The 9,534-nt window shown below is 36.1% G+C and overlaps 1 long non-coding RNA gene across 1 annotated transcript; it reads right to left on the bottom strand.

Moving 5' to 3' along the window:
* Nucleotides 1-338: 338 nt before the first annotated feature.
* On the bottom strand, nucleotides 339-5,627 carry LOC134730377 (uncharacterized). Its single transcript, XR_010112135.1, has 2 exons — nucleotides 3,124-5,627; nucleotides 339-1,940 (listed from the first exon to the last, which is right to left on the bottom strand). It is a non-coding gene; the product is annotated as an uncharacterized LOC134730377 (long non-coding RNA).
* Nucleotides 5,628-9,534: the final 3,907 nt, after the last annotated feature.

Here is a 9,534-nt window from a genome sequence, read left to right as displayed (position 1 = left end):
ATCACTCATAGAATGCCACATGCTGTCCACTGCCAGAGATAGTAATGGTTTCTGTGTCAGTATTATTTATGACTTATTGCATCACTGCATGCCAGGGAGGGGGTGAAGACCAGGCAGGCAGTAAGGCAGCAGCAGCAGTTCACCGAGGTTATGCATTTGGGGATGAATAAAGGATAACCGTTTGGTGGTCTGTGTTACTGATTTTTCAAAGCCTTTTGAGTTTGATTTGATCTTCACATCATTAATCCCACTTTAAAGATTTATTACACAACACACAGAAGGGATTGTGTCACAAGTTAAAAGTAGTGTGGAAAATTATAATCCAGATGATCTTGTGTCTTTGCAAGGGCCCTTACTGCTACATCCACATCCTTGAGATCATCCCTTCTCTTTTCTTTACCTTCTATTCCACATTCGATCTAGCAGCCAATCCTTCTCCTTGGAAATATATTTAGAATCTGACATCTTCTCACCATCTCACCTGACTTCCCTAGACCAGTCCACCAATCTATCTCACATGCACTATTGCAATAAACTGCCAACCAACCAGCTTTCCTGCTTTTACTGTCTCCCCTGTCCCCACTCCCAATCCATCCTCCATTAAGCAGCCCAGCAGCCAAGAGTGATTCTTTTAAATATAAGTCAAATCAAGTTACCCTCTGCATAAAATCCCCGAATAGCTTTCCATCTCTCAGAATAAAACACCAGAGTTTTCCCTGAGGCCCACAGGGCCCCACCTTATCTGAACTCTTGCTACCATTTTCACCTAATTTTCCACTCTTAATCTCTTTTGCTTCCTCTGCTTCAGCCACATTGGCCTCTTTGCAGTTTCTTGAATTTGACAAATACATTGCCATTTCTGAGCCTTCGCACTTGTTCTTCCCTCTGCCTGGAAGTTCTTTCCCCAGATATTTCCGTGACAGTCTCCTGTACTTCATCTGAATCTCTGCTCACGGGTCTCTTGCCATTCAGTATAATACTTGAATGAATCATTCAGTATAAACTGGCAGCTCTGGTCATACCCTAATCCCTCAAGCTTTTATTTTTCTTCATGGCATTTTTCAGTACTGGATGCTATATAGTAGTTGGTTATCTGGTTTTAATTTATTCTACTAGAATGTAACCTCCATGAGGGCAATGACTTTGCCTTATTCATTCTTCAAGCACTGGTGCCCTGCAGAGTGTCAGGCATATAATAGGCATATGAATTTGTTGAACAAAATATGCAAGAATGAAAGCATCCCTCTAACTAAAACCATTTATTGAGGATGTTCAATGAAGATGATAATGATATTATCAGAGGCTGCATTAGTCTGCTTGGGCTGCCATAGCAGAATATCGTAGACTAGGTGGCTTAAACAACAGAAATAAATTTTCTTACAGTTCTTGAGACTGGAAATCCAAGATCCAGGAGCCAGCAAGGTTGGTTTCTAAGTGAGGCCTCTCTCCTTGGCTTGAGCTCAAACCTAGTTCTAAAGCCTGGTCTTTTATCCATGTATATTTTATAGTCTTCCATTTTATTTGAAAGACATGATGGGAATAGGTTCCTTGATATAATTTTTAAGCTTTTTAAATTATATTCTTCCATTTTTCTTGCCCCAAATTGATCATTTTGTGTTCTCCTGAAAAGTAGTAGGTGTTTGATTGTTTTCATTCAGTGACTATTCATGGAGAAACTATTGCTTCAGGAAAGTATATGGGATGCTGCTTGTGAGATACAGAGAAAAATCTGTATCCTACTATGTTAGTCAGGATAACTAGGCTATGTTGAAGTAACAATAAATAAATATCATTGCTTTAACATATGATTTATCACACATGCTACTTGTTCAGCACAAGTCAGTGACAAACTTCTCCACACAGTTGCTTAGGGCTCCAGACCAGTGGAAACTCTGCCGTTGTGTACTTGTGCCATCTGGAACACATGGTGTATGTGGCCACTGTGGAAGAACACAGAAGGGAGAGCTCAATTTATTTACCTGCTGAAAAAGTGTATTTACCATCGAGTTATAAAGCTTTTCCATAGTCTCAGAATGTTCCCAGGTGTGTTCTGTCATTCATTTCCCCCCTTCTGCCCCTTTCTCCCTCCAAAAGAGACAACCACTTTCTAATTTCTATCACCATGATTTTGGCTTGCCTATTCTGGAATATCCTATGAATGGAACCTCACAGAATAGACTCTCGTGACTGGCTTTTTTTGCTCACATAATGGTTGTCAGATCTATCCTTGTACGTGTATCAGTAGTTTGTTTCTTTTAATTGCTTATGTGTTTATGTGTAGTATTAATTAATCTCAGTCAGATTGACCATGTACCTATAACTAGAATTGCCTGGAGTATATTAATACTTGAGCAAAGCTAGAGAATATAATAATTGGGGTTAAATGATATTTTACAACTATGTGTATGTAAGTGATTTTGGGGCAGGATATATAAGCCTATCAGCCTTGTTTACTAATAACAATTAGATTTATGGATTCACCTGGTTCAGGTGAAGCCAGGGGAATGTCGACATTAGAGATTGGACATGTAGTTGTAGTGTGCCTACCTAAGCATCCTACTCACTGTAAGAGACTCCTACCTCTGGCAGACCTTTGGCTTCGTGGTTCCAAGGATCTTTATGTGCATACAAATGGTGGTTTGAGAGCTGAACACAATGCATGTCCAGGGAAACCCAACACCATTTTGGAAGAATAAGGAAGTCTTTATTTAGGACCTCTTGTTATTGCTGTATTGTATCCTTTGCCCATATCAAAATTGTTTCCTGAGTATAAACTGTTTAAGTTTTGTGCATCCTATTAGCAATCAAATCACTTAAAGTAATTAACATGTTATTAACATAGCTGAGTAGCATTCCATTACATAAATATGCTATAATTTGTTTATCCTTTCACCTTTTGATCAACATTCTAATTTTTAGCTATTACAGATAATAGTGCTATGAAAATCCTTGTACAAATCATTTTAATGGACTTATGTTTTTATTTATCTTCAGAAAATACCTATGAGTTTATATTAGCTATTTATTGTTGCAGAACAAACTACCACAAATGCAGTGGCTTACAACAACACACATTTATTATCACACAGTTTCTGTGGATTAGAAATATGAGTACCACTTAACTGGATCCTGTGCTTCAGAATGTGTAACAAAACTGCAATTAAGATGTCATCTAGGGCTGGGGTTTCATCTGAAAGATTGACTGGAGAAGGATCTCCTTCCAAGCTCACATAGTTGTTGGTAGAATTCAGTTCCTTTCAGTCGACTGAACTGAAGGTCTCAGTTCCTAGTTGGCAGTTGGCTGGATGCTATTGTCAGTTTCTTGCCTTATGGGCCTCTCCAAGATGTCAGCTTGATTTATCAAAGCATGCAAGCTGAGAAGGCAATAGAGAGAGACTGTTAGCAAGATGGAAGTGACCATCTTCTGTAATCTAATTATGGAAGCAATGTCCCCTCAATATTGCTCTATTCTATTGTTAGAAGCATGTTACTCAAGGGGAGGGGATTACTCAAGGCTGTGAATAGCAGAAAATCAGAATTATTGAGGGTGATCTTAAAAAAACTGCCTACATAGAATTGAATTTCTGGGCCACAGAGTAGGTGTATGGTAGGTAAGTGTATAAAAAACTTCTAAGCTATTTTCTAAAATAGTTGTACCATTTAATAGTCCCACCAGCAATATATGAGAGTTCCAGTTGCATCACTTTTCAACAGTTGGTATTATCAGAATTTTCTTTTTGAGTATATCTAGTAAGTATGACATGGTATCCCATCAGGGATGTAATTCACATTTCTCTGATGGCAAATGATATGGGGACTTTTGATTCAAAAATGGCAGTGTAGAAGCAAGGTGGCTTCACTCCCCACTCTCAACCCTACTAGAAAATAAAAAAAAATACAGTGCTGGGATTATTACCAGCAATATCTGAGGATTTGAATATGAGGATGAGACAGTTTTTAGGGCCACAGAAAAGTGAAAAAAAACTCCAAGCAGTTAATAAAAGAATTGGACTTCCATATTTACAATGCCCCTCCCCTCAATCTGCTTGGCACCTAGTACCTGGAAAACTTCCCTTTGACTCATAGTTTCTACACTTGAAAAAGTGAGATTGAGATGGATAACCAACTTCCCCACCATCTTGGGTTTCCCTGGCAGAAGACACGTTCCTGTCTTTACCCATAGGAAGCAATGGCAGTGCGTGAACCAAGAAATATCCCTGAAGACAGCCAGAGAAGAAGGGAGGAGGTAGAACTACCATTCCTAATGCTGGAAACTCTGCTCTGTAACTCAACAAAAACCGAATCAGAGTGGCTGTTCAGCAGCACCATGACACAGGATGTTCATTCCACAGGTCCTCTAGGCACAAACACCTAGGTTTCCCACACTACAGGGATATCTCCTTTGGGACCTCCCCCATTCTGGATGGGCAGCATTCTGATTGTTCACTAGAACCGAGACAATTCTAGGCTAAAGGCACCATATGGTATGAAAAAGGAGACAGTGACCTTGTGGGAAAAAAAGAAAGACAATAGCTAAATTACAAATAATCTGTAAGCAAACATATCCAATAAAAAACAAAACCATCTGTAAAAAGAAGGCTGGAATAAATAATCATTCAATGCAAAGACGTAGACATACGTATACAAGAAACCAGGGCAAACAGGGAACCATGATCTCCTCAAATGGACAAAACAAGAAACCAATGAGATGGTAATCTTCTAATGAGATAGTAATATGTGAACTCTTTGACCAATAACTCAAAATAGCAGTTTTAAGGAAACTCAGTGATTTCTAAGATAATACAGAAAAAAATTCAGAAATTCATCAAGAGATTTAATAAAGAGATTGCAATAGTAAAAAAAATCAAACAAATTATAGAACTGAGAAATACATTTGTTGAACTAAAATATTTATTAGAGGCTTATAAAATCAAAATAGATCAGAGGAAAGGATCAGTGAGCTCAAAGACAAGCTATTTGAAAATACACAGTAAGAACAGAGCAAAAGAAAAAAGAAAAAAGGAATAAAGATGGCCAATAAAATATAGAAATTACCTCAAAAGATTATGTCTGAGAATTATCGGTGCTCAAGAGGGAGCTAAGCAAGAGCAAGGAGTACAAAACTTAATCAAAGAAATAACAGAAAACTTTCCAAAACTTGAGAAAGAGATAAATATTCAGGTACAGGAAAGTCAGAGAACAGCAAACAGATTTGATCCAAGTAAGACTATCCCAAGGCAAATACTAATCAAATTCTCAAAGGTGAAGAACAAAGAGAGGATCTCTAAAAGCAGCAAGAGAAAAGCAAATACACATAAAGGAGCTTCACTTTGTCTGGCAACAGATTTCTCAATGGAAACCACACAGGCCAGAAGGGAGTGGGATGACATTTTTAAAGTGCTGAAAGAAAAATACTGACATCTGAGGATATTGTATCCAGCAAAGCTATCCTTCAAATATGAAGGAGAGATAAAGTTGTTCCCAGAAAAACAAGAGATAAAAGAATTTAAGATCATCAGACCCATTTTACAAGGAATACCAAAGGGGGTTAGTAAATCAGAAAGAAAAAACCACGAACATGCAAAAAGAAAACATTTGAAGGTATAAAACCCATTGGTGAAATTAAGTACATGGACAAACCCAAAATACTCTAATACTGTAATTGTGGTGTACAATCCAATCATAATTCTAGTATGAAACCCAAAAGACAAATTTATCAAAACCAGTATTAGCACTAGCAACCTAATAAGAGATAGTAATATAAAATATGTAAATTGAAACAAAGTGAAGTCAAAATGTGGAAGAGGGGGTTAGAGTTAAAATGTAGAGTTTTTTTTTGTTTTCCTTTGTTTCTGTTATTTTCTTCAAAATCTAAGTTGTTACTTTAAAAAATAACTTGTTATAGCTATAAGACGTTTTTTTGTAAACCTTATGGTAACCACAATGTAAAAATCTGTAACAGATTTACTAAAAATAAAAAGTGATGAATTAAAAATATTACCAGAGAAAATTGCTTAACCACAAAGGAAAAAAGGAAAGAAGGAAAGAAGGAAGGAAGGAAGGAAGAAAATTACAAAATAACCAGAAAACAAGCAACAAAATGGCAGTAGTAAGTCCTTACTTATTAATAATGACATTGAATAGAAACAGACTCGAGTCTCCCATTAAAAAGCATAGAGTAACTGAATGGGAAAAGAGACCATATCCAACTGTGTACTGCCTACAAGAAACCCACTTCACCTATAAAGACATACATAGACTAAAAGTGAAGGGGTGGAAAAAGATATTTCATGTAAATGGAAACGAAAAAAATCAGATGCAGCTATACTTATGTCAGATAAAATGGACTACAAATCAAAGACTGTAAAATGAGACAAAAAATGTCATTATGTAATGATAAAAGGAGTAGCTCAGCAAGAGAATATAACAATTACAAATATCTGTGTACCCAACAATAGAGCTTCCAAGTATATAAACCAAACATTAATAGATCTAAAAACAGAGATGGACTGCAATATAAGAGTAGTTGGAAACCCCAACATAGTATTCTCATTAATGGGCAGGTCATCAGACAGAAAACAAACAAAGAAATATCAGAGTTAAGCTACACACTAGACATAATAGGCCTAATATTTATGGAACTTTTCACCCAACTGCTGCAGAATACACATTCTTTTTATTAGCACATGGAATATTCTCCAGAATAAACCATATCTTAGGCCACAAAACAAGTCTCAACAAATTAAGAAATGTAGAAATAATATCAAGTAGCTTTTTGACTATAATGGAATAAAAATAGAAATCAATAAGAAGAGAAACCTTGGAAAATAAACAAATACATGGAAATTAAATAACATGCTCCTGGATGACAAATGAGTCAATGAAGAAATTAAAAAGGTAATTAAACAAGTCCTTAAAACAAATGAAAATGAAAATATGACATACCAAAATCTATAAGGTATAGCAAAACTGGTACTAAAAGGGAACTTTACAGCAATAAATTACTATATGAAAATAATAGGAAGACATTAAATAAACAACCTAATGATTCACCTTGAGGAACTGGAAAAGTAATAACAAAACAAATCCAAAATTAGTAAAAGGAAAAAAATAAAGATCACAGCAGGAATAAATGAAATTAAGACTTAAAAAAATACAATCAACAAAATGAAAAGTTGGTTTTTTGCAAAGATAAACAAAATGAACAAACCTTTAGCTAGACTAAGAAAAAAAGGAAGAAGGCTCAAATAAACAAAATCACAAATGAAAAAGGAGACATAACAACTGAGACCACAGAAGTACAAAGAATCATTAGAGATTATTGTGAACAGCAATCAGCCCACACATGGGAAAACCTAGAATAAAATGTATAAATTCCTAGATATATACAATCTACCAAGATTGAACCATGAAAAAACAGAAAATCTCAACAAACCAAAAATGAGTCATGGGATTGAAGCCATGATAACAAGTCTTCTATCAAAGAAAAGTTTGGAACTTGATGTCTTCCTGCTGTATTTTTCCAAATATTTAAAGAAGAACTAATAGCAATCCTACTCAAACTCTGAAAAAATTGAAGAGGAGGGAATATTTCCAAACTTATTGTATAAAACCAGCATTACTCTGATATGAAAACCAGACAAAGATACAACAACAAAAAAGAAAACTACAGGCCATTATCACTGATAAACATAGATGCAAAAATCCTCAACAAAATACTAGCAAACAAAATTCAACAACTCAATAAGAAGTTTATTCAGCATGATGAAGTAGGATTCATCCCAGGGATGCAAGGATGGTTCAACATACGCAAACCAAAAAATGTAATACATCACATTCACAGAACCAAGAACAAAAACTATATGATCATTTCAACAGACGCCAAAGAGCATTTGATAAAACTCATCATCCTTTTACGATAAAAATCCTCATCAAACTGGGTATAGAGGAACATACCTCAAAATAAAAAAAAATCATGTATGGCTGGGCATGGTGGCTCATGCCTATAATCCCAGCACTTTGGGAGGCCAAGGCGGGAGGATCACTTGAGGTCAGGAGTTTGAGACCAGCCTGGCCAACATAGTGAAACCCTGTCTCTACTAAAAATACAAAAATTAGCTGAGCATGGTGGCACGTGTCTGTAATCCCAGCTACTGGGGAGGCTGAGGCAAGAGAATCACCTGAACCCAGGAGGCGGAGTTTGCAGTGAGCCGAGATTGTACCACTGCACTCCACCAAAAAAAAAAAAAAAACAACAAACAAACATATATGACAAACCCACAGCTAGCATTATACTAAATGGAGAAAATTAATACAATACTGGAAGTCCTGGGCAGAGCAATTCTGCAAGAGTAAGAAATAAAGAGCATCCAAACTGAAAAGAAAGAAGTCAAATTAGCCTTGTTCACAAACAATATAATCTATTTTTTTTTGGTTTGTTTGTTTTTCGAGACGGAGTCTTGCTCTGTTGCACAGGCTGGAGTGCAGTGGCATGGTCTTGGCTCACTGCAACCTCTGCCTTCCAGGTTCAAGCGATTCTCCTGCCTCAGCCTCCCGAGTAGCTGGAATTACAGGCTTACAGGCACACACCAACATACCTGGCTAATTTTTGTATTTTTAGTAGAAACAGAGTTTCAGCATGTTGGCCAGGCTGGTCTTGGACTCCTGACCTCAAGTGATCCATCCATCTTGAACTTCCAAACTGTTGGGATTATAGGCATGAGCCACTGAGCCCAGCTGACAATATAATCTTATACATAGAAAAACCTAAAGACATTATTTAAAAAAACTGTCAGAATTGATAAACAAGTCCAGTAAAGTTGCAGGGCACAAAATAAACTTGTAAAAATCAGTAGCATTTCTACAGTCCAACTGTAAATTATCTGAAAAAGAAATGAAAACACAATCCCATTTATAATAGCTACAAAGAATATAAAATACTTAGGGCTCACTCTAGCAAAAGAAATAAAAGATCTATACCAGGAAAACTATAAAACATTGATTAAAGAAATTGAAGAGGACACAAACAAATGGAAAGATATTCTATGGTCACGGAATGCAAGAATTAATATTGTTAAAATGGCAATTATACTCAAAGCAATTTATAGATTCAATGCAATTTGTATCAAAATAAAAATGACATTCTGAAATAAAATAGAAAAAATAATTCTAAAATGTATATGCAAACACAAAAGACCCAAACAGCCAAAGTGATACTGAACAAAAGGAACAAAGCTGGAGGCATAACACTAACTGACTTCAAAATATACTACAAAATTATAGTAACCCAAACAGCATTGTTCTGGCGTAAAAAACAGAGACCAACCAAAGAAAAAGGATAGTGTGGCCAGAAATAAATTCACATATCTATAGCCAACTGAGTTTTGACAAAGGCGTCAAGAACACACACTGTGGGGTTGGGGAGGAGAAAGTCTCTTCACAGCACTGTCAAATTAGAAATCAAGACTAAGAAATTTGCTCAAAACCATACAATTACATGGCAATTAAATAACCTACTCATGAATGACTTTTGGG

The sequence above is a fragment of the Pan paniscus genome, chromosome 4 (assembly GCF_029289425.2).
Source record: "Pan paniscus chromosome 4, NHGRI_mPanPan1-v2.0_pri, whole genome shotgun sequence".
Taxonomy (NCBI): domain Eukaryota; kingdom Metazoa; phylum Chordata; class Mammalia; order Primates; family Hominidae; genus Pan; species Pan paniscus.
The sequence above is the reverse complement of the archived record's forward strand: the minus strand, read 5'-3'. Positions and strand labels throughout refer to the sequence as shown.